Raw genomic sequence first — 26,463 nt, 5'->3', positions numbered from 1 at the left:
TTTCATGAACAGGGCCATGTTCATGGTTGTTCGTGAGTCCCTGTTCGTGGATGGCAATGAACAACAAACATCATGTTCGGGCTTTTTTCAGTTCATACCCATCTCTAGTTTTGATACAGCATATTGGTTTCAGAATTTTTCTTAAGTTTGGTAGTTTCAAAAATAGTTATATGTTCTTCAAGGTATATTCACAGACACAGTCTCAAAGACCCCACCCCCACCTTCTGGTTGGATAAAATGCTATATATTTCTACTTCTAATTGTACCTGAAGAAGGGAACTTTGACTCTTACACTGAGTTCTAAGGAACTTGTTCTGCGTGATAGCTAAACCATATTTGGATAAATTCCAAAAATGGGCCATTTCTCCACAGTCTAAAAATAGCACAATACTCACAAAGGCTGCCGGCAGCTTCCTCGTGTAATTTTTGATGCCGTCTGTTTACAATACAGAGGCAGGCAACCATGAAAGCATCATCATCACTGCCTGCCTCCATTTTGTAAATGGATGATGTCAAAAATCATGTGAGGAAGCTGGCAGCCTTCCGTGAGTATCATACTATTTTTAGACTGTGGGGAAACTGACATGGTATATTAGTACTATATGATATGAGAGTCTCCAGCTTATTCTAGGCATGCCTCTCCCTGCTTCAGTACGACAGAACTGAACAACTTCTGCATTTTTGATGTAAGATATAAAAAATCTATAGCATATGCTATTTTCAGGTTTACAAAATGGCAGTTATGCTGGCAAATAAGACTTTCCGCCATATACCACTATTGCATCAATTGAATCTTGTCCAGCCTAACATTTCAAGGTTGTTTGTGCTCTGTTAATACTTCAGTCTGGCTCACTGTAGAAGACAATTTGGTTCTACACTGAGATACTTTTGAAAAATTCTTTGTTTATGAAGTCTTTCAGATCCAGTCTAGCTTAGATCCCCATTTATCCACAGATTCATTGTCAGCAGTGTCAGCAGCTACTGCTTCTCAATTTTATGTAGATAGTTTGGAGCTACCTAACTGATGTGGACAGCCACTACCTGTAAATGAGATCTTTGCCCATCTTGCTAATTTAAATCTTGCAGAGATAAATTAACAGCGTTGCTTGCCAGAATTATTCTTTAGTGGAAGGAAGCTTCATGAGAGTTCTAAAGGAAATTGTAGCAAGGCGTTTACTGAGGGGAGAAAACAGTTCTAGCAAAAGAAGATCTTGCCCGTTGTAAAACTCCCATTACAGGATGCCATGACTGAGTGGATGGTAGCAAAGCAGCTTCACATATACCTGCATGTTTCATCTGCCCTTGACCCATTTGTCAGAGCTGCTTTTGGGACTGAGACTGCTCTGTTTGCTCTGGTGGATGATCTTGGATTGCAAGTGGAATAAAGGCAATGCATCCTTATTACTTTTTGTGGATCTGTCAACTGCATTTGATAGTGTTGAATATCAAATATTACTGAAAAGAATAATATCTTGAAAAGAATATGGGGGCTTCAGGGACTACCCTCCAATGGCCTTGGTCTTTTTGGTCAGATCTTTGTTTCTAATTAGAATCTCATTCTAGTAAGGCAGGTGGTCTGGAACTCTTTTTAAGTCAGAATGGAAACATTATCTAAACCCATATAAGAAATGTGTTATAACATTTAGTTAAGTCCCCATTTTCCTACCTAAAAGAACACAGGTTTGGCACAAACCTTCAGTTCTTATACCTCAGCATTGAGGGGAGGTGGGACATATAATGATATCTGAGAGCCAAGCTACAAGTGACGCCTGACACAGGTTGGACACTTGTCAGCTTCCCTCAAGTTTTGATGGGAAATGTAGGCGTCCTGGTTTTACAGCTTGGCTCTCCATTACAGCCGCAAGACCAGGCTGCCTACATTTCCCATCAAAACTTGAGGGAAGCTGACAAGTGTCCAACCTGTGTCAGGCGTCACTTGTAGCTTGGCTCTTAGCTAGAAAAAAATCAAGGATTTAGCCTACCTATTCTGCTTAGCTTTCTTCCAATAATGAACAGAGGAAAGTTTAGCAATCATATGGAGTCTGATAATGTAGTACACAGAATCACAGAGTTGGAAGGGACCACACAGACCTTCTAGTCCAACCCCCTGCCCAATGCAAGATGAGCCTAAAGCATCCCTGACCAATATTCATCCAGCCTTCTTGAAAACTGCCAGTGAAGGGGAGCTCACCACCTCCCTAGGCAGCTGATTCCACTTTTGAACTACTCTGACCGTGAAATTTTTTTCCCTAATATCCAGCTGATACCTTTCTGCAGGAAATTTAAGCCTGTTGCTTTAAGTCCTATCCTCTGCTGCCAACTGGAACAGCTCCTTGCCCTTCTCCAAATGGCAGCCTTTCAAATTTTTAAAGAAAGCAATCATGTCCCCCCTCAATCTCCTCTTCTCCAAATTAAACATTCCCAAGGCCCTCAGCCTTTCCTTGTAGGGCTCAGTCTCCAGACCCCTGATCATTCTCTGGCATGGTAGAACAGATGCCAACCCCAGCTGGTGTTGGAAAATTACCAGAAGGTGAGTCAGATTGACTAGTGGCCCCTCCATGACCCAGAGAAACATTTAAGTGAAACAAAGAGGTCTTCCAAGAAGTTAATCTCATTCACACCTTTCCGTCTTTCCCTCATCCACCTTTTTAATCAGGGCTATTCAGAGATCTGATAGCCCCTCCCATCTGGCAATCGCAGGTCATCAAGCACTTTTCCAGTTCCATTGTCCAACTCAGGATACAGCCATCAAGTCATTGTCATTGGGAGCAAGACATCAGTTTTGCCCCAGGATACGTTTTGCTTTATAATTGGACTGCCCTGTCTAATTTAAGACTAACTCTATCTGATTTAAGACTAATTATTCCTAACTACCTTTTCAATATTTTCTTAGCTTGATGATTATGTTTATCTTTAAATTAATGTATTCTGAATCACTTTACCTATATTATTATGTGCTATTAGTGTTGCCTCAATAAGGACTTCATTTATCAATTTTAATGTAGCTCCAAGGGTTGGCCTTTCCTGCATTCTTTCATCCATAAGTCTCTTTCTCTTTAATATTCTTTCATGATATGCCTTAGTAAAAGCTGTAATTTGATTATTTTAGCAAATATTACCTATGATGTCTTCCTAAATCAAGAAGAATGAATTTTAGATAGGGTTGCCAATTAAGTTTTTGAGTAGAAGAATTTGATTTGATTTGATCCAGAACCCACTTATTTGTCTTTTTTGATTGTCCATGGTATCTGTAAAACTCTCCTCCAGCATCACATTTCAAATAGATCAATTTTCTTCCTATCAGTTTTCTTCATTGTACAATTTTCACATTCATACATAGTGTACATCCATACATAAAGATCATATTGCAAATTTATGTTGTTTACTGGTGTATACTAAAGAATTTCAGAAGATCAGTTTGTGGATTATAGATAGCACAATTTTCAACTGTATGGATTGTGGAAAACAATGGATGATCTCTAGTGTCTCTTCCTTTTCTGAATCCAGCTTGAACATCTGGGATTTCTCATTCCATGTATGGTTAGAGTCGTTCTTGAAAATTTTTGAGCATCACTTTGCTTGCATGGGAGATTAATGCAATGGTCCAATAGTTGCTGCAGTCTTTGATCTCTCCCGTTTTCAGTATTAGGATGTAGATTGTTTTGTTTTCTCTATTTGGTGTCATATTCTTTTAAACATTTTGATGGATTTTTCCCTTTCTGGCAAGCAAAAACCAACTTTTGCTTCTTACAGGCTGTCAGCCAAACTAAATCGACATGCAGGCCTTGGCTTTTACATTCATTGAATTCTTCTCCCATTTCTGCCACAAATGGTGACTCAAGCTCCTTCAGTGGCCATTTGTAGAATCAGGCAGCCCAACAAAGATTCTTGCAGTGGAAAAGAGTAGCTATGGTAGCCAGAGACAGGTATGGCATCTCAAATAATACACAGTCCAAATCTTCACATTCTCCCAAGAGCATGAATCACATCCAGCACTTATCTTGATTCTGTTGCTGATGTATTTGATTTATATGACAGATTGAGTGGAAGCAGCCTTGGACAGCATATAGATATCCTTTTGATGAGTAACATAAAGCCAACAAACAGCTACATGTCAGTGAAGGAACACACACGCCTACTGGCAGGCATTTGTTAAATTTCTACAAAAACATTCTGGCAGGTGAAGCATCAGATCTTTTTGGCGGCATAGTAGCTTGGATGATGGATGCTGAATAGAAGCTGGAAACATTTGACTTCAGAAAATGAGGTAGCCTTTATAGTGACAAAGTAAGAAATGGCTGGTAGTAAGATATGTGTAGATGTGAGCCTTTGAGTATTTTGTTCAAGGCCTGAAAGCCCAGACCAGGTACAGAGTACTGGCAATCCATGACCATCCAAATGTCTCCTTCAAAAATGACACTCAGCTGTGATGGTACACATATCTGTGGGACCGCCTCTCCCTATACATGCCCCGGACGATGTTTTGATCAGCAGAAAAACAGCTACTGGTGGTCCCTGGCCCAAGGGAAGCCCACCTGGCCTCAACCAGAGCCAGAGCCTTTTTGGTCCCGGTGCCAACCTGGTGGAACTCTCTGTCCATTGAGACCAGGGCCTGGAAGGACTTGTTATCTTTCCACTGGGCCTGTAAGAAAGAGATGTTCTGCCAGGCATATGGTTGACACAATTTCCCGAGCAATAACAATGTCTCCCTATTTTATTTACAGTAGTTGCATAATTTAGCAGAAAACTATACCACATGTAACCAGTCCTAGGAAAAGTTATTTTGCAGGCGTCATATATGCTCCAAAGTCAATATATAGCGTCCAGTGCTTCAAGTGCTCTATTAATATTGCAACAGGTATTAAAGTGCAAATGCTTCCTAGCACCATGTACACACTAATTCTTTCATTCAAGCTCGCCTTATGTTCCAACTGGAATTGGGTATAGTCCAAGATTTAGTTCCAATAAACTGTGTAGTTCACAGATTACAAGTAGACCTTTGCGTGTATTCTTTAGGTGTACATTGATAATTCTGTGACATCAGTATTCTAACGGAAGGTTTCATGGTGAAAATTGGAAAATTGATGACTAGTATGGAGTGGTAGCTGCATGAACCTTTGACAACTGTGTTCTTTGAGAAAGAGCTTGGAAACGGATACAATGGTGATCTGGACCTTCCGTTAGAATACTGATGTCACAGAATTATCAATGTACACCTAAAGAATACACGCAAAGGTCTACTTGTAATCTGTGAACAACACAGTTTATTGGAACTAAATCTTGGACTATACCCAATTCCAGTTGGAACATAAGGCGAGCTTGAATGAAAGAATTAGTGTGTACATGGTGCTAGGAAGCATTTGCACTTTAATACCTGTTGCAATATTAATAGAGCACTTGAAGCACTGGACACTTTATGTATTGACTTTGGAGCATATATGACGCCTGCAAAATAATTTTTCCTAGGACTGGTTACATGTGGTATAGTTTTCTGTTAAATTATGCAACTACTGTAAATAAAATAGGGAGACATTGTTATTGCACGGGAAATTGTGTTTTGTTGCTGCTATACTTACCGTGTTGCTCTATATTTTGTGCTAGGCATATGGTTGAGGCTGGACCAGGCCACCACCAAGTAGGAGAAGAAGAGGAGATGAACGATCCAAACCTCCTCCATCAGGCTTGTCCACTATCCTGTTTTTTAATCCTGTTTTTAATTAGCTTAGCACTGACTGCTGCCGTCTTGAAAATTATATCTTATATTTTTCTATGACAAGTGACTGAATTTTTATGATGTTTTTACTGAGTTTATGGAAAATGAGTGTAATTGTGTTATTATGTTTTAAATGATGTGATCTGCCCTGAGCCCATTTGCAGGTAGGGTAGAATAGAAGTCAAATAAAATAAATAAATAAATAAATAAATAAATAAATAAATAAATAAATAAATAAATAAACCTTGTGCTAAACAATAGACTTAAATGTCTTCCTAACAACTATATATAAATGGAGGTTCTAAATGAAATTCAAGTGTCACATTGTTTCACTAGATCAGTTCTGAAAATGATACTCCTTGGAGTAGAAGGTAAACCCCTCAAGGCTGAAGAATTTATACTGTTCCAAACATTATGACTTATCCACTTCATACTAAATGTTCCTGAAAACATTCTTTTACTTTCCTGTCTGAGTCTGCTTTTTTCTGCCTTTACTATCCTTCAAAGCCTTCCTGCTTAGATTTTGAAAGCACACTTTAGAGCAGGGGTGGCCAAACTACAGTTTGGGAGTCACATGTGGCTCTTATAGACATATTGTGCGGCTCCCTGAGGTCTCTGAGTATCGCCGTAGCCGTACAGTTTTAGTTTAGTTTATTTCCCTCCCCCCTTTCCTTCTTTGCTTCTTTCTTTCCATGTCTTTCATATTTTCAATAAAAATGTTGGGGGTTGCCAGGTCCAACTCAGAAAATACCTGGGGACACCCCTTTGCGGATGAAGCCTATCAAGGATGTGATATCACTTTTGTCAATGGTCAGGTGATGGCTCTTCCCGAGCTCCACCCCTTCTAATTATGTCACTTCCAGCATACGGCACCCAAACCCCACCCCTTCCTGTGATGCTACTTTCAAGACACTCCCCCAAACCCGCCTCTTCCTTGGAAGTCACTTCAATGCATCATGTCATGCGGCTCTCAAACATCTGATGTTTATTCTATGTGGCTGTTAGATTAAGCAAGTTTGGCTACGCCTGCTTTAGAGAATGTAAAATGTCTACCTACTCAGTTTATAGCTTCCTAAATGCCACCCTTTCATATGTTTTCTTATTGTTTCTGATTCAAATTTTTGTCTTTTGAACTGCTGTTTTTCAAACTGTTCACACACAAATAACTCTGAGGAACACTCAAATACATGCAACTTCTTTCACTAGTGCATTGGTGATTAAAAAATCTTCTTACTTGGTTTTTCCACCTATGAAAGACTCAAATTCCTACTAACAATTTTGACCCTTTCATTTTTTTCCCTCAGAGCTAGTAATGCTGAAAGAACAGTGTTCATCAGCAACCAAAGTATGCCTGTTTTGAAGGACCTGTACTGAACATATGATGATGGCCTAAGGTGTCCAGGATGTAGATTTTTACATTCAGGCCTGGACTCCTTTCTTTTCTAAAATTAAATGATACAGATATTTTATAATTAGGCCACAATGCATAATCTGAGGACCAAGAATAAAACATCAGACCACCAGCAATAAAACATCTAACACTATTTCTTTCCTGTGAAAAGATTAGCTAAATCTAAGATTCAGGAAATCCTAGTGTAATGTGATCAGACAGCCAGGCTCTTCCCATAGGCATGTATACACACATACATATACAACAGCTTAAAAGCAGTGCCTAACCTCAATTCAAAACAAGTTAATGTGTTCGTTTTCAGTTTGCCTTTCAGAGTCCTGAACAATCACCCTTGAACTGAATCCCTGACCTCTGTTTCCATTTTTTCTTGTTAGAAAGGATGATTTATAATAGAATGTGTTTGCTTCCCTTTTCATTATGAAGGGACTAAATCAAAACTCCATTACTAAAGAAAATAAATACAATTTTCTTCTGCTTTTCTGAACGAGTGAAGTTATTTTTGAATTGTTCTTCATCTAGTATGAATAGGGGGATCTTTGGCCCATGTAAAGGAAAGGTGTGTGTGTGTGAAATGTACAATGTTTTCAACATATACATGTAATATACATACAAATGGTTAGATATCTATAATAAATGCTAATTTATTAGATCTACAGACTCCATTGCTTTTTGCTTAAAACACAACTATGCAATATTTGGATCCTAAGTATGTGAAGTATAGTGGGGATAGGCATACAAAGAGTCTAAAGTTGTACTGACAATCATCCTAATTTTACATGATCAGGAAGTTATTATAGATAACAAAGAAAACAGCATATAGAAATACATGGATAGAGGAAAACTGAAATGTATCATATTGCATGTATTTAAGGTATCAGTCAACAACTGCTCCTTCTCAGAGTAATGCATGCCATCAGGAATGGCACAATATATGCAGCAGAAGTACCATGCAACATTTTATTTATTTATCAACATCAGTTTGGTGTAGCAACCAAAACCTTAATGAAAGTAAAATTCTATGTTCTTGTACTTCATTATTCACAACGAGAGAAGTTGGACTTACATTACAGCAGCCCATAATTTAAATATATAAAGGCTAGAGAAATGGTCTGCTAAAGAGGCTGCTGGAAGAACTAATAAGACCAAGAGAATAACTTCTACCAGAATGATTTCAAGGCCACTGCTACGGTCACCCTGGAGAAGACAGCTGTCAACAGCATTGCATTCTACTAGGATTTTTGCCCTGGGAACCCATTTAATATAAAAGACAGTAGTTTCTTTTCTGGTCACAGTGCCAAGAGGCTTTAGAATGACTCACTCCCATCAGTTCAAGAATGAATCAGTTATTTGACCCTATTGTATAAATTATTAAACCCCTAAAGTCTAAACTTGATAGTCTTAAAGAAAAGAAAGTTTACACAAGTGGCATGCTCTCGCTGTTTTTGATGTCAAATATATGTTGAATCTGCATCACATGAATAAGTGGAAGAACATGGCACTACATAGTATGCTATGAAGTGATTGTATGGATGTGTGTGGCATCATCAAATATGAAGGCCATGGGCATTCTTTGGGTGAGGATAGAGGAGACTTGATGTGTCCCTGCCACAAAACCTTATTGAAGAACAACAGTGGGATGAAAACAATCTCCAACTGATGAACTTGGTGTTTTATATTTAAATCAGCCAGTTTATATGTTCTCAAACAGCTGATCAGGCTGTTTAAGGCACTGTGAGTTAGCAAGCTTCATGTGATGGGGACATGCTATTATGTGGACTAGATATTTTAGTGTCTTCCTCACTTTAATTGTATAAATGACTTTCAATGACCTTCTCATATGTAAGGGAACTCGTCTTCTTCAACAGCTTGGGTTTTTTGGTTTATTCAGTAGTGCTTACACTAAACAAGAGTGAAAAGCAGCTAACCTTCAAATACGCTTGACTTTCTTAACCAATAAATAATGCCATTTTCATAATTTTAAAGTGCATTTTTCTTCTAAGGTGGAGGAATACATAAGTCACCTGAGTTTACATTAGTTCTTAATTTGTGTCACTGTTGCAATAACTTTTTACCCAAAGTATACAAATAGCAGCTGTTACTGGACATTAGTTTTCAGCATGAATTAAAGCTACCCAAACTAGTATCATAGTGTATTTATAGAAAGTGCTATAACATGAAATACATAATAATTAGTAGAATTATTATTTTTAAAATTATAGTCAATTAACATTTAATGAACTAACATCACAATCCTATTAATGGTTACTTGGAAGCAAGTACTATAATGTACATGTAACTGTGTATAGAATTGCAGCCTCAATAACTGATCATAAAAAGCCCATGAAACTGATACGGAAATACTAATAAATTGACAACTGGTACAGTTGTAATTTGCATAAATATTCTAGGGGACACAATCAAGCCAAACTAAGTATATTGGGTTCCATCTATTTTAATGGGAGAGTTAAGAATGTACTTAAATTTCTGTCACCAGAACAAACAGAATTTTGTTTTATCATGCCACATATAAATATATTACAGTCGAACAACATTAAAATGATGTCTGTTTAAAAGCACTTTTAATAAACTAAATAAATATAGGCTAAAACTAGGCCAGAACTGGGATCAATAACCTGAAATATAAAGTAAAATTTTAATCTTAGTAATGTTTTACCACTTGGAAAATGTGAGGAAGGAATTGGTTGTTTTGCTCTCTTTTGAGAAATTCAGATGTTTTAAGGAACAAGAGTTAACTTCATAATTGAAATTTCTTAAAAAGGCATTAGAGATTAGCAAAGATTCAATTTGCACAAGTAAGATTTGAGTAAGATACCTACCTTACTCAAAATATTTACTTTCTCCATGGATGAGGGAAGGAGAGTGGAAAAGCAACATGAGAATGCCAGTGATGAAAACATGTGCAATAAAATTGAGGACAATTTTGAGTGTCCGATAAAAAGATGCTTTTTTTCAGCACTGCTAACAATTTATAATCAAATTGCAGTTTAAGCAGAGGCATGTTTGCACATAATTGTTAGTGATATTATAAACTCTAGATCCCCTTTCTTGACCTATAAATCATCCGTGTAAGACAGCAAGCAGAAGTGAATTTATTCTAGCAAGAAAAAAAGCTCTGATAACATGGTACTGTAATACTATAGAATTAATATGTAACTGGTATTGATTAAAATATAAATATCCAAAAATATAAATATATAAAATATAAAATATATAAAATATATAAAATATAAATATATAAAATATAAATATCCAAAATATGCACCACTTCCTTTCCTGGTCACCTCACCATGATCCTACCAAAAGATGGCTATTAACCAAACTACTACCAAAACCTCCCCCCATTGTTTTCAGACCATTAACCAAACTAAGGCTAGCAGAGAGTCACAATTCAAATCAAGTGAGTTCAGCTTATCTGTGAGAAGGTAAACCCATCCAGGTTTAAAAGAATCTGATACTGACAGTGAAACTAGTGATTCCTTACTCTTTAACTTAATCATGGCTGGATTGATGGGAGGCAGGGGGGTAGTCTGCCCCCGATGCCGTCAAAGAGGGGGTGCCGGGCACAGCTGCCAGCCGCCGGGAGTGCGTGGGCAGCTGAGCAGAGGGCTGGGAGCCCGCCCATGCCATTCACTTGCCCAGAGGGCAGGGGATGTGCGGCAAGCCTGCAGCCCCGTCAACATGCCGCCCATGTGGCAAGCCAGTTGCCCCGGCATGCCACAGAGCTGGCAGCGGCAGCGCGGGTGGCTTGGAGGCTGCCCGTGCCATTCGCTTGCCCCACTGAGGGGGCGTCCAGCTTGCCACATGCCCCCTGTCCTGCGGGGCAGGTGAATGGCGTGGGTGGCCTCCCAGCCACCCGCACTGCTGCCGTCAGCTCCATGGCACACCAGGGCAGCCGGCTTGCAGCGCGGACAGCACGCTCTGCCTCTGCATGATAACATCACAGAAATGACATCATCACACAGTGCCAGGAGCACGCGTGCACTGCGTGCATGCGCGTGGGGTTGGACTTGGGTTGCCCTGGGCGCCGGCAATCCTAGATCCAGCCCTGAACTTAATTGCAAGCCAATATTTAATAACTGTTATCCAGGCTATAAGAGAATTTGTCTTCCGCCTAGTTCCCTTAGCAATGAGGATGAGGTGATACATCTAGGACGTGCTACAATAGATTTAAGGAAATTTGTATGGATTATATCTGGGCACATACCCAGGCTACCAATACACACTGGAATAGCATACAAAACCTGAAGTGCATCCAGAGCTGCATGGACCTATTGGGCACCTGTGGTTAAAAAAAAAAAATCCTCAGAACTGCAGCTGTACTCTTGGCTTTCATAAATATCTCTTTAGTGTGCGAAGCCCAGGAAAGTGAACATTGGAATATAACTCACAGATATTTATAAGATTGAACTCCTTCCGTAATCTGACATGAGATACCCCAGTGTAATAATTTTGGCCTACAAAATCGAGCAAAAACTAAAACATTAGATTTTTTGAAATCAATTATGAGGTGTTAATCCGCACAATATTGAATGAAGATCTCAACTGATCATCACAGTCCCACTCTGGTTATTGATAACAGAGCCGTGTCATGTGCATAAAGCATAACCAGAATGAGTCCCTAGCCATGAGAGGGTGTGCAGAAACGGTGTATTCAGTCTAGAGGCTAAATCATTAACGTAAAGATTAAACAAGGTAGGAGCAAGGACACAGCCTTGACTTACACCCCTCCTGATCTCTATGGGAGCAGATAAACAGCCATTTACACCGTAACGGAATCTGATCTGAGTATTAGAATAAAGACAACTAAGCAAAAAGAGTAACCTAACTGGTGTATTTGTTCTGCATAGCTTCTCCCAGAGTATATCCCGAAGGAACGTATCAAATGCAGATTTTAGGTCAAAGAAAGCAACATATAACCTACCCTGTTTGGTTCTAGTATATTTCTCAGCCACACGTGCAAGAGCCACGCAATGATCAGTTGTTGACATAGCCCTCCAAAATCAAGATTGTTCTATTCCCAGCAGATGTTCTGAGTCCATCCAAGTTTTCAACTTAGGGAGCAAGTGTCTTGCATAAAGTTTGCCGAATGATGACATCAGGCTTATAATTCCATAATTCTTTGGGTCAAGTTTATCTCCTTTTTTGCAAATAAGAACCACTATAGCCTTCTGCCAGGTCACTGGAAATTGTCTGGAAAAATCAATGATCTGATACAAATGTGTCATATAATTGGGACCACCAAATGGCAAAATCTTTGATTAAGTCTTGCGGTATCCTATCATGCCCTGTTGCCTTTTCTGCATTTAAACCAGCAATAAGTTTCAAGATGTAGGCTTCTGTAGCTTGGGACAAAGTAATTTCTCTGTCTTTATAATCCAACATAGCCTCAATAGTCAATGGTAAGGAATCAGCTACGTATAAAGATCATGGAAGAAAATGTTTGGATATTTAGATCCTCATCTGAATAGGAAGGCTGTTCACTGTTTGCTCTTCTAACTATCGTTTAATTACTCTGTTAGTGGACCTGGATTTTAATATAACATTAGATGTGTGTAAATACATAGCTGCTGTAATTAAACACTGTTTGTTTTTAATGAATATTTAACAGCAATAACTTTTTAGTTATATTTACTTATAGTTATATTGCTGTCTTTTTCTGGTCAAACAGTTTATTGGTTCTAAGACCTATGTGGGATATGTTAGTGATATTGCATCCCAACATTCATACCTCAAGAAACCCCAAGAAAGAGTTCCAAGTTCTATTTGACATTTGTTTTCCCATAATATAAATGATTGAGTCTGATTGAAACGTTGTGCTTGATTGTTAACAATGAACATGAGTCACACTTGTTCCCAAAGGGTGGAAATCTTAATAGAGCTTTTCATTGACATTCTTTCCAAGTAAATATCTTTCTTCTCAGAAGTGAAAGCTGGTCAGTTTGACAGATAGTCATCTTTGGCAAAGCTCACCAGTCTGGAAATTATGTTTCCTGACATAGATCACAGCTGAGCGAACAACAACGTTCAAATGGTCTATACATCAGTGCCATGTTTAATACTCTAATCCTTCATTTACTTGAAATTCTTCAATATCTTACTATTTCTGTATTCCAGTATGGGTTACTATCTCTTTGTGTCTCATAAAACATTTGTTAACAATGGAAAATTAACCATTTCTTATGACATCTCCCTTGTTGACTAAGGCTTCAATCCTAAAAAACTCTTTCTAAGAAGTAACACTTTCTAAATAAAATAGAACTTACTTTTAAGTAGACATTTTAAGGATTACATACCACTGTATTTCCTATCTTAAGAAAAAGCCAACCTTTACCCAGTCTTTCTTTTCAATTACCACAACATTTCCATTCTTCCTTTATCTCCAAAAACCCTAGAAGTTGCTGATTACTCCTTCTGCTCAACTCTTTTCTTCACTCCATTGACTTTCAACAATATGGCTTTTCTAGACGTCACTGCAACTATTCTTACCAGAATTACTGATCATTTTCTTACTGTTGTACCCAGAGATCAATAATCCTTTATACATTTTGCTGCTTTTGACAGTGTTCATTAGTTTCTTCCGTTCAACTTCTTCTGCTCATTTTTACACGGGCAAAGTATTTTCACTTTCCCAGGAATTTTTCCTCTATCTTCCCTTGTTTCTCTCATGCACTCAACTTACTAAAACCGCCTGTACACTGATGACACCAAGTTCTACCTCTCCCTCTGAATGTTCTCACTTCATTCAACTCATATCTCTACCTTCCTGTTTGGCAGCTCTTCTTGGATTTTTCATCTCCACCTCAGACTCAGTTTCAAATACACTATATTTTTATTTTCTATCTAGGACTTCCACTCTTCAGGCACTCTCTTCATCCATTGTCAAGATCACCATCCACCACTGACAACAGTGATGAAGCCATAACTATTTTTTATTCTTCTCCTTCCTTCCTATATTCACCTGTCATGCTGCTGTTTTTTTAAAACATTGCAAAAAATAGCCCTTCATGCCTACAACTTCACCAAACACAAACAAAAGAGGCTCCCCCAGTACAAGACCAAATCACTTTGTGGAGATACCATTCCAAGGGGATCAAAAATAATTACAAGGCATATACACGGACGAACTAGTTTATATGGCTATTTATAGTTCATTCAAAAGTGCAAAGTGACTTGTGCTGTAATAAATAGTAATAAATATTTAAAAGTCAATACAAAGTCATTACTAAGGTCAATCCACATTCCATAAATGAAAGACATATATCAATCAACAATTCAAACACACATTTCAGACTCTCAGGAATGGCAATGTCTGTATGATAGGCCACTATGCAACAGATTGTAAATGCTTAAGTCCAACAAGATTATTTCTCTCTTTTTATATTTCTCAGGGCTGGAATGACAGGGGGCAGGGGGGTAGTCTGCCCCTGGCATTGCCAAAGAGGGGGCACCAGGTGCAGCTGCCGGAAGTGTGCCAGTGGCAGCGTGGGTGGCTGAGCAGCCGCCTGTGCCATTTGCCTGCCCTGCAGGACAGGGAGCACACAGCAAGCTTTCCGCCCACTCAGCAGGGCAGGCGAGTGGCACAGAGGGCTGAGCAGCCACCCACACCATTCACCTGCCCCGCAGGACAGGGAGTGCGTGGCAAGCGGGCCGCCCCCTCAGTGGGGCATGTGAGTGGCATGGAGGGCTGAGCTGCTGCCCGTGCCGTTCACCTGCCCTGCAGGACAGGGAGTGCATGGCAAGCCAGCCACCCCTCAATGGGGAATGTGAATGGCATGGGAGGCCTCCTAGCCACGCTGCCACCACTCCACTGGTAGCATGCTCCATCCCTGCTGGGAGCGCGAGCGCTGCTCCACTGGTGGCATGTTCTATCCCTGCTGGGATCGCGAGCGTGTGCGCTGTGTGCATGGGGGGTGGGCAGACTTGGGTTGCCCTGGGCACCGGCAACCCTAGATCCAGCCCTGATATTTCCAGGTGGCTATGCTGAAGAAGGATGCTCCAATGAAGACTTCAGGTAAGTAGTCCACACATATTTCTTCACACTGCAAATAACTATTCTCTTAGTATGTTCTAGGTGGAGCCATGAAGATGGGGGAAGGACCTGAAGGACCCCTCTGCCCAACAAGTGCTGGCTAATTAGTCAAGCCTTGTTTCATTAAATCACTTCATCAGGGGCCAAAGAATAGGTCCACTATGTAAACAGAGAATTCTACAAATAAAAAATATTATAAACAATATGTATCTATTTCTCTAGCAACCTCCCAAAACTACAGAAAGGATTCTATAAACTTACCACAATAACATAAAACTCAATTCTCTCAGCACACCACAGTAATCGGCGGAAGGCACCCAGCACTCCCCCTTACAAAGCCCTTCTAAATCATGTGCAGCTACATAAAACAAAAAATTAAAGATACAGCACCAAAATACATACTGTAACTGAAAACATGTAAGACATCCTTACAAAAAGCATATTAGATTTAGTTCATTGTTGAGACCATCAGGATATAAACTCTCTAGAGTATAAGTCCAATAGACTTCTTTCTGCTGTAGTTCCCATTTTATTTTAGCTGGGGGACCCTTTGAAGCCACATATAATACTGTGAATTGAAACTCTGTTTCACTCTGATGATGATTTGAAAAATGCTCAGCTAAAGGGGCTTCCATGACCCAATTTCTTATTGTAGACATATGTTCTAAAATCTGTGTAAGGACCAGCCAAATGACATTGCCCACGTGTAGCTTGTGGCAATTGCATATAATAAGGTATACCACTCCACCAGTGTTACAGGTAGAGAATTTTTTTTTTAAATCTCAGGATGTCTATTTAATAATGTCACACTCTTGCCAGTCCTTGCCAGAGGGCACACTCGACAACGGCCACAAGAAAAATGATCTGTCAGTAATCCCGTTTTGGATAACATGGTCTGAATGTACAAGAATGTCTCTAATGCTTTTAGTCCTTCTTAATCCAACCATCGGGGGTCTCTTGCATCCTCTGATGCACAAGGTGCCAATGTTTATATACTATCTGTCTGATATCCTATGCCAATGGAGTATATTCAAGAGCCCATCTGATGTCCAGCTCCACACCTCTCCTGTTTGGTCTAAATAGTTCTTGCTACCGAATCAGCTCATTGTACTGCCTGTGATAAAATCTGTGGAGGATATCCTCTTTCTAGGAAAGCTCCTTGCAAATTTTTGCTCTCCCTCAGGTAATCACTGTTAGAGGTGGAATTTCATTTTAACCTGAGCAGTTGCCCATAAGGGATGTTGTCCTTAATATGTCTGGGATTATATGATTGATACTCTAGGTAAGAGTTTCTATCAGTGGGTTTTTAAAAAGGTTTAACTCTGATTCTATCCTGTTTGTTCTTGTAAACTACAATGTCATTTTTCACTTTTCTTACTATTCTGGCCAAATCCATCCTGAATTTCCTACCCGCCTTCTCCTTTTCTTGCCTTCAAAGCCATCTGTGGCATTATTCCCCTTTATCTCTCATATGATACATCCCTGCCCATTACCTTTGCTTTTCCACTTCTATCATTTTCAGCCATACTAGGTCTTCTGCTCCCTCTAATAGTGCTGCTTTATTCCCCTTGGTACCCCTTTTGCCTCAATTTGCCTTATAGAATGCAAGCCTCGTATCACTGCTCTCACTTCTTTCATTTCCTTTCGCAAAACTTAACTTCTATATTCTACTTCCTAGTGAAACTAAGTTTAAACAGGTGTAACTGGAATGAACATATGTATTCCTACCATCTCTTTTGTGTCTTAAAATTTTAAATGGTTAGCTTTTTGGGAAACCACCTGCCTTCTTCTGCACTGTAGAATGACATGCACATTCATTGCTCTGTAATAACAAATTCTAAATTGCACTAAAGAAGAAACTTTACTTGCTAGTCATTAATAATAAGACATAAGTAAATCCTTTATACATTTCAACAGATGAAGTGCTAACAGAGCCATAAAACAAAACATGCACCAAAATCCTTTAAATTACTCCGATAGGAGGGCTATATTGTAGGGAGGGGGTCTCAGATGCTTTGCTAATGAGTTAGGGACCATAGACTTCACCACTATGTTGCCTTACATATTATCTGTTACTTTAAATATGTACTCCCGTATACTGCCTGTACTTCATGTTGTCTGATGTTAGTCCTAGAACTGACTATGTTATGTTTCAGCATTTCTTCAATTCTGTATTGAATCCTTTGTAAACTTCTATCCATCCATCTAATTAGCCTCCCTGCTGGTCTCCTGCCAGTGGAGGGGGGGAGCATATGGTCCATCTGCCCCCCCCCATGCCTGAGAAGTTAGAGTTTCACCAATCCACACCTCCACCCTTTTCTCACCTTGTGTATGGTGGGCAGGGATAAATAAATTTGTTGACTCTTAATTTAATTAGCCCTAGGATGAAGACTGTAAACCATACTATATAATCAGTGACTTCAAAACAAATTTATATTTTCTCTGGAATTTGAGATAATTGGTGTGGCGGCTGACAACTAATAAAGGGCTGATGTTACAGATTATATTAGTTCTTTTCAAAAAGGAAATTTTCTACTGCTAATAAAAATGCTAACAGCACATTTAAAGGAAATTATCATTTTCTACAAAATGGAGGGAAAACAAAAAAAATTCTACCCTAGAAACCAAGTTTAAACAACCCCCTCTACTCTGTAAGAACCTAACATCTGAAAAATATAATGTTCTAGTTAAGGTATCCTTTGAGATGGGTTCTGGTCAAACAGAATTTGACATATCCAGCATCAGATGAACATACTGTAAATCAGACAAGATGTCTGGTAAACTATTAACATTCTGTCTCAAAATAGATCCAGTTTGGTGTAGCGGTTAAGGGCAGCAAGACTCTAATCTGGAGAACTGGGTTTTATTCTCTACTCTGCATGAAGCCAGCAGTGTGGCCTTGGGTCAGTCACAGCTCTCTTAGAGATCTCTCAGCCCCTCCCACCTCACAGGGTGATTATTGTGAGGATAATAATAACTCACTTTCTTAACTGAGTGTGGCCTTAAGTTGTTTTGAAGGGTGGTATATAAATCGAATGTTATTATATTATTTTTTAAGCTGCAGTAAAATCCTTACTATTAGGCACAGAGAATATACTCTCATGTAACACAGAAAGTAATCAATGAGCAATTAAAACATTTTATTAAGTACTACACCAAGCAGCGTCTACACCATCTACAAAGGCAATTTATTGCTCACACAACAAATGTCATTTCCTAAACCTACAGAATGCCAGAGGAGTTTTCTAGTGTAGCCCATTAGATGTAGAGGAGTTTTCTTTTTTTCTTTTTTTTTTTTTTTTTTTTTGAAAAATTTTTTATTGGGTTAGAACATTTTTATTTTTACATTACAATCAATTTTCCCCTAATTTTTCGTTTCTAACCCCCTCCCTTTCCCCCCCTTTTGTTGACTTCCAACAGCTTTCCCACCCTCTGTCCCTTTTCCCTTACTTCTATTAAATTCCTCTGTCTAAAACAGATATACATTCTCCATTATATTAAGCAGTACATCATTAACTCCTTTAATTATTATACACCCAAACTATACGTCTTTAGATAAACAATTTATCCCATTTTCCAGTTTTGAATAATTCTATATAAACCTATATATCATAAACCATAAAAATTTCCCACATTTAAATCAAACAATTTGATTTGTTCTCTATATATTACTCATTTCAACTTTTTATGGTAATTCTATATAACTCCTCAGATACTCAATCAATTTAACTCTTCTATACATTCAGTTTGGTGCATATAAATCTTGTCAAAGAAAGAAAATATTGTTAGTTAGTCAATCCTCATGTTTAAACCTTATCATTAATTATTCTCTATCAGTTGACCTATACATATCTATATATATCTCAATCAATTAATCTAACTGCTTATAAATTCACATTTCTCTTCCTCCCCCGGTAAAGTCACCCCTCTCTTTTATACTTTTATTATATTTCAGTAGTTCTCAAACTGCCACAGTTTTCCTCCCACCTCCCATTTCTTCTCCAGGTATTGTTTCAGCTTCTCCCAGTCTGTGTTGAACTGCCCTGAGTCCAGATCTCTCAGTTTTCTTGTCATCTTGTCCATTTCAGCCATATACAGCAATTTGTAGATCCAATCTTCAATAGTTGGTACTTCTTGTACTTTCCATTTCTGCGCATACAAAAGTCTAGCTGCTGCAGTCATATAAAAAATCAACGTCCTATGATGGGCTGGAATTCCCTCCATTCCCAAGTTTAGCAGCAGGAGTTCTGGGTTCTTATTTATTTGAAACTGTAAAATTTCACTCATTTCTCTTATTATTTCCCCCCAGAACTGCCTAGCTACCTCACACGACCACCACATATGATAGAGGGAGCCCTCATGTTTCTTACATTTCCAGCATTTATTAGAAGTATTCAAATTCCCTAGCGCAATCTTCTTTGGTGTCATGTACCAACGATAGATCATTTTGAAAATGTTCTCTTTAATATTAATACATGTCGTTGTCTTCATTGTAGTTTTCCACAAGTATTCCCATGCCTCCATTGTTATTTCTTTATTGAAATTTATAGCCCATTTCACCATCTGTGTTTTAACTATCTCATCCTCAGTATACCATTTCAGCAATACTTGGTATACCTTGGATATTCTTTTCTTGTCTTCTTTAAGAAGGGTCTGCTCTAGTTCCGAGTTCTCTGTTCGTATGCCCCCTTTTGCAAAGTCTGAGTTGTATAAGTCTCTAATCTGTCTATACTGAAACCAATCATAGTTAGGTGATAGTTCCTCTTGCGTCTTTATTCTAAGTTTAGATACTTCAATCTTAGTTATTTCTTTATACGTTAAACATTGTTGTTCATTATCCACAGCTCTCGGATCTATCACCTCATATGGAACCACCCACAAGGGGGTTCCTTCTTGTAAGTAAGTTCTATACTTCTTCCAGATTGTAAATAGACTTCTCCTTACAAAATGATGCAGGAACATCGAGTTGACCCTTACTTTGTCATGCCATAGGTATGCGTGCCATCCAAAAATTTTTTTATATCCCTCTAGGGCTAATAGTTTCTTATTCTTTAATGTCATCCACTCTTTTAGCCAAACTAGGCAGATTGCATCATGGTAAAGTCTCAGATTGGGCAGTTGCATTCCGCCTCTCTCCTTTGCATCTTGTAAAACTTTTACTTTCACTCGAGGCTTCTTGCCTGCCCAAACAAAATCTGATATTTTCCTCTGCCATTTTTCAAATTGTTTAGAGTCTCTGATGATTGGTATTGTCTGTAACAAAAACATTACTCTTGGTAACACATTCATCTTAACTGCTGCAATCCTGCCCAACCATGACAGGTTCAATCTATTCCATTTGATCAAGTCTCTCTCTATCTGAGTCCATAATTTTTCATAATTATTCTTGAACAAATCTATATTTTTTGCAGTCAGCTCAACTCCCAAGTATTTCACCTTACTAGTTACTTCACAATCCGTTGTTTCCATTAACAATTGTTGTTTCTGCTTAGTCATGTTTTTGCATAATATCTTTGACTTCTTTTTGTTAATGAAGAAACCTGCCAAATCTCCAAACTCCTTGATCTTGCCTATCACTTTTGGCATGTTCTCCAGTGGGTCTTCTACAATTAACATTATGTCGTCTGCAAATGCTCTGACCTTATATGAGTAGTCCTTTATTTTTATTCCTCGTATTTCCTCATCTTGTCGAATTTGTATCATCAGAATCTCCAATACTAAAATGAACAACAATGGAGATAACGGGCAACCTTGTCTTGTTCCTTTACTAATCGTCAATTTTTTGGTCAATTCATCATTCACTACAATTGCTGCAGTCTGGTCTCTATAGATTTCCTTGATTGCTCTGACGAATCTTTCTCCCAGTTGTAGCTTTTCCATAGTGGCAAACATAAAATCCCAGTTTAAATTGTCAAACGCTTTTTCAGCGTCTACAAAGAAGAAACCAACCTCTTTGTCACAACGCTTGTCGTAGTATTCAATAGCATTGATCACTGTCCTTAAGTTGTCTCTTATTTGTCTGTCTGGCAAAAAGCCTGCTTGTTCCTCCTCTATGACTTCCGAGAGCCACCCCTTCAATCTCTCCGCCAATATCTTCGCAAAAATTTTATAGTCATTATTGAGTAGTGATATAGGCCTATAATTTTTCACGCTAGTCAGATCTTGGCCCTCTTTTGGGATCAATGATATATTCGCTTCGCTCCAAGTGTCTGGAATTCTTTGATCCCTAAAAACTCCGTTCATCACCTCTTTTAGGAATGGTGCCAGTTCATTGGCCATTGTCTTATAAAATTTAGCCGTAAGTCCATCTGGCCCTGGCGCCTTTCCTAGATTTGCGGATTGTATTGCCATATTTATTTCCTCATCAGTTACTTCACTGTTCAACTTATTTCTCCAAGCTTCCGAGATCTCTGGAAGTTTGGTTTTCTCCAAATATGATGCTATTGATTCTTTGTTTACTTCTTTTTTATTATACAGCTTAGCGTAAAATTTATAAAAGGCTCTGCTAATGGTAGTCTGCTCCAAATACGTTTTGTTTTCTTCACAAATTTTATTTATTATTTTCTTTTCCCTTTTCTTCTTTAATTGCCATGCCAAATATTTCCCAGGTTTATTAGCACCCTCAAAAGCTTTTTGATTCAGTCTTTTAAGGTTCCACTCCAATTCTTTGTTACTCATTGCTGTTAACTGTTCTTGAAGAATTTTGATTTCCTGATGTATTTTCTTTTTCCCTGGTCTCTTTTTTAACTGTACTTCTTTGGCCTTTATTTTCTCCTCAATCTCTTGTCTTTTCTCCTCTTTCTTTTTCCTTGCTCTACCATTTAAGTCCATTAGTATGCCCCTTACAACCGCCTTGTACGCGTCCCAAACTTTACTGGTTGGTACTTCTTTATTCACGTTGTATTGTATAAAAAACTTAGTCTCTCTTCTCAGTGTTTCCATATTCTCACTTTCCTGTAACAGGTCCTCATTTATTCTCCAGGCTTTCCTTTTTCTCCTTTTTCCAAATTTCCACATAATTGGGTTGTGATCTGAGCCTACCATCGGCATTATTTCTACCTCCTTAGTCCATAGCGCTAAGTCCTTTGAGGCCCAGATCATATCAATTCTTGATAATGTAAGATGCCTTGCAGAATAAAAAGTAAACTGTTTGGTTTTAGGATATTCTCTCCTCCATACGTCTTCGAGAGTCTCTTGTTGAATCAACTCAAAAAAAAGCTTTGGCAATAGTCCTCTTTTCTTTTGTGCTTTTGTAGTCTTTTTGTCTAATTCCAAATCTGTCACTCCATTGAAATCTCCAGCAAGAATTATCTGGTCATATACAAGATCGTCTAGGTGCTTCCTTAAGTCCTCAAAGAAGCTTTCCTTTGCACCGTTAGGTGCATAAAGTCCGACTACCAACACTCTCTTTAAGTTCCAATTACATTCCACTGCTACAAATCTAGCTTCCACATCTCTCATAACAAATTTTGGCTGCAGCTCCTCTTTTATATACAACACCACTCCTCTTTTTTTCTTGTTGGAAGCCGCTACAAATTCTTTGCCCAATTTTCCAGATTTTAAATATTTTACATCCTGTTTTCTAATGTGGGTCTCCTGCAAACAAACAATATCACATTTTTGTTTTAGTAGCCAATGAAAAATATTTTTTCTCTTATTCGGTGAGTTTAGTCCATTTATATTCCAAGATAATACTTTACACTCCATATTCATGGTTTTGTTGGTAAGTCTTTTTCATTGTCCTTGATAAATCTCTCCATCTCCCGCTCAGATCTGATACGTTTTTTTGCCCCTCCAAACTCAAAGGACACTCCTTCCGGTAACTCCCATCTGTATCTGATATTCATGTCCTTCAAAGTCTGAATTAGCACTCTATATTTTTTCCTGTCCAATAACACTGATCTGGGCAGTTCCTTCATTATAATAATCGTCTTGCCATCAATCTCCAATGGATCTTGAAATTGTTTGGTCACAATCCTCTCTTTCATATTTCTAGTTGTAAACTGCACAATCACATCCCTTGGTAGTTTCCTCTGGGTTGCAATTCTCGAGTTCACACGATACGCCACATCTAGGATAGCCACAATTTCCTCCTCCTCCTTCCCCAGGTAATCAGCCAACACCTCAGTCATCTGTTCTTGCGCTGACTTCCCTTCCACTTCTGGCAGACCACGAAATCGAAGCTGCTTCTCCATGTGTTTAGTTTCTGCAACTGACATCCTCCCCTTCACCAGCCTCATCTCTGTTTGTTGCGTGTCTATTAAATTCTCCATCGCGTCTTCTACTGTTTTAACTCTCTGCTGCGTTCCTTGTAATTCACTGCTAATCGTTTCCACACCTTTTTTCACTTCTGACAGCTCCGACTTTACTGTCTGTGTAACTTCCTTGACCTCTTTAATAAGCTCCAATTTCGTGTCCTTAAGTTCTTTCATCATGTCTATAAGTTTTTTGTCCAAGTTTTCTATTGCCGATTGCCACTCTTTTTTCGACATCGTGGGGCTTGCTTTAGCTCGCTCCCACGAATCTGCTCTCTTCCTCAGCTCCGTGGCGTATAATTAAACGTTTTCCTTTTTTTTAAATGTCCCAATCTTTGCCAAAATTAATTTTTTATATCCAAAATGTCGGGCGTCTTTTCTCTATGGTTTCTCTATGTTATTATAATCCAAGATGGCCTACTTCCTCTTCCGCTGAAGCCACGACCCTTCCACTTTCAAAGATGGCGATTCCCCACTTCCTGTCCTTTGGCAAGGGCCGCTTCCCTCCAGCCACTCTATTGTTGTTACGCACTTCCTGTCTCCCGTCTTCCCACAGCAGGTCTCGCGATGGTGTCTTTTTCCCACAGCTCCAAAACCACAGGTATTCAAAACAATAGTCCGATTTTTGTAATAACTTCTTTAAACTTAGTCTCTTTTAAAATACAACTCCTGCCGAGTCTTCACCTCCTTTTCGCTAGTCTGTTGCAGTTTAAAAGTCTACTTTCTTTCCTCTCTGTTTTTGTCAATCTGTCCCGTTTCAAGAGATAGCGATCTTTACCTTCTCTCCAGCTTTCTCGGGTTGTAATCGCTGTTTCGATCTTAAATTCTCCTCTCGAGATGTAGAGGAGTTTTCTAATGTAGCCCATGAGATGATAGAACTTTCATATCAGATCCCTGCCACATTCACTGTTACCCAAAACTTTATCAATTCAGTTAGGCTTCTTTGTAGTTTTAGGTTAAACAACTTTTGCAAATTAGTGAAGGGTGAACTCTCTACTTAAATTCAGGCTCTCCAGTTCAGTTCAAAATGGGCCTACTTTAAACAAGTGGATTGGAATTGGACCTGAATTAATTTATTTAACCTCAGTCTATTCTAAGAAAAAGTCTCATATCACTCCCAATGATGTTATTGGTATTATAATGTTACATGGATGTTTGTGTCAGATACGCCTCCAGCATATCTGCCATGTGTTACGAATTTCTTGCTGCAGTGTGTCGTGTACCTCTGAGAACATGCAGAGGGAACCTTTTTTGCTGACTGGTTGCTAGCTGCTTATCTTGCAGGTGTTTTGGTTACCATTTCCTGGCTGGCCTGTGAACATGGCCTTGAAGTTCCAGCCAAGACTGCATCAACCTCCTAAGAGACTGAGCAGAACTCATCCTTTCCCTCCTCCCCTCTCTCCTGGCTCCATGACCCAGCACACCCAAATCCTAATGGACTTTCTTTCCCACTGGGGGCGGGGAGTTTGCCCTATAATTAACCTTGCTTTGCTACCTTGCATCACTTTGGCCAATGATTCTGTCTGACCATTTTAATACTGGTATTCTTCTTTAATAAAGTAACTTTAACTCATACACCTGAGTGATGCAGTGAAGTGCTTGGGGAAAATACCTGGCAAGACCTGACAGTTTGCCTGCAAAATCTTAATATCATTTTCCATATGTGTTAAACCACAGAACTGGAACTCAGGATAGTTGCTGGAAATCTAAGGAGGTAACATAGAAGTATCCTAAATAAATAAACTTTTGCAATTCTAGTATTTTTTTTTCTTCCTCAGGTTTATGAAACTGTTTAAAAAGACTGATTGTTACTAACATAAGCGACTTTTAAAAGGATGCAAAAATCAATGGATTAAAGATCTATCAGTGACCTTGTGTTTGTAACATAAGGGTAATCTCCATCATGTTCTGCTTCTCGACATCTCTCAAGCAGACTTTGATTAGATCAAAGTGGGAGAAGACTTTGGTTTCCTCCAGCAAGACTATTGTTATGTTTTTAAAAACGTCAAGTTAGATAGTTGAGCCTGCATCAAGTCTGACCACTCAGCAGTTTACCATTAAACAGAATAGATAATACCAAACAGCTGCTCTGTTCTGTTCTTCTAGTACTGAAATCATCACCATAGTATTAGCATATTAATAGGGTATCATGGTATGGGGGCTAAAAATGGGGGAGGCAGGATAAGGAAGGGGATGAGGAGAGAGGGGTTTTCTGAGGCACACTGGCACCTGGGCTTATGGGAATCCACTCACACACTCTCTGGTTCCTCCTTTTATTTGTCTAAACCCAGCCACCAGCAATCAGTAAAAAGTGGGAACACAAACTTTGATTAACCAGTCTCCAGGGCCGATGGTTTCTGGCGCCTTAGGTGAGATACCTACTTGCACCCCTCCCCTGCTTGCTGGGGTGGCAAACTGTCCTTCCCAATGTCCAATACCCACCAAATTTGCAGGGGATATAGTCCTCACTGTCCTTTATAGACTCCCCCTAGTTTCAGAGAGATTGAACCCCGGGAATGGCATGATCCATGGGTCCCCCCTTTCCTGTCATTTTCTCTTCACAGTGGCAAAAACAGGCATGTCTGCAGGCAGCTACTTTGAGGGGCTGACCCTTTTCCTGTCTGAATTGGCCAGAATAGGAGCTCTCTAATTGGCAGGGAGAACTCATTACAATCTGGACTCCCAGATTTGGTTCACCACTGTATTCCAGGTGTATTTCTGATTTTTTTTATTCTACGCCCTATGGTGATGAACAACAAAAAATTATTTACAGAAAATAAGTTGTGTAACAAGGTAAAGGTTTTGTGTGGAATACTTCAGGATATTTTTTCATTTTGGGTTTTCTCATTATAGGTTTTTCAAGATAACACAGAAAAAAGTACCTGATCAGGACAAAATAAAGGAAAGATGGAAACAATGCACTGAAGAGCTATACAAAAGAGATGGAAGGATGAAAGATGCCTTCAATGAAGAATCTTTTGATGAAGAACCAAAAATCTTAGAAAGTGAAGTAAAAGCTGCACTCAAAGCAACT

This window comes from Eublepharis macularius, chromosome 8 (assembly GCF_028583425.1).
Source record: "Eublepharis macularius isolate TG4126 chromosome 8, MPM_Emac_v1.0, whole genome shotgun sequence".
Classification (NCBI taxonomy): Eukaryota; Metazoa; Chordata; class Lepidosauria; order Squamata; family Eublepharidae; genus Eublepharis; species Eublepharis macularius.
Note: the sequence above shows the minus strand (reverse complement) of the source record.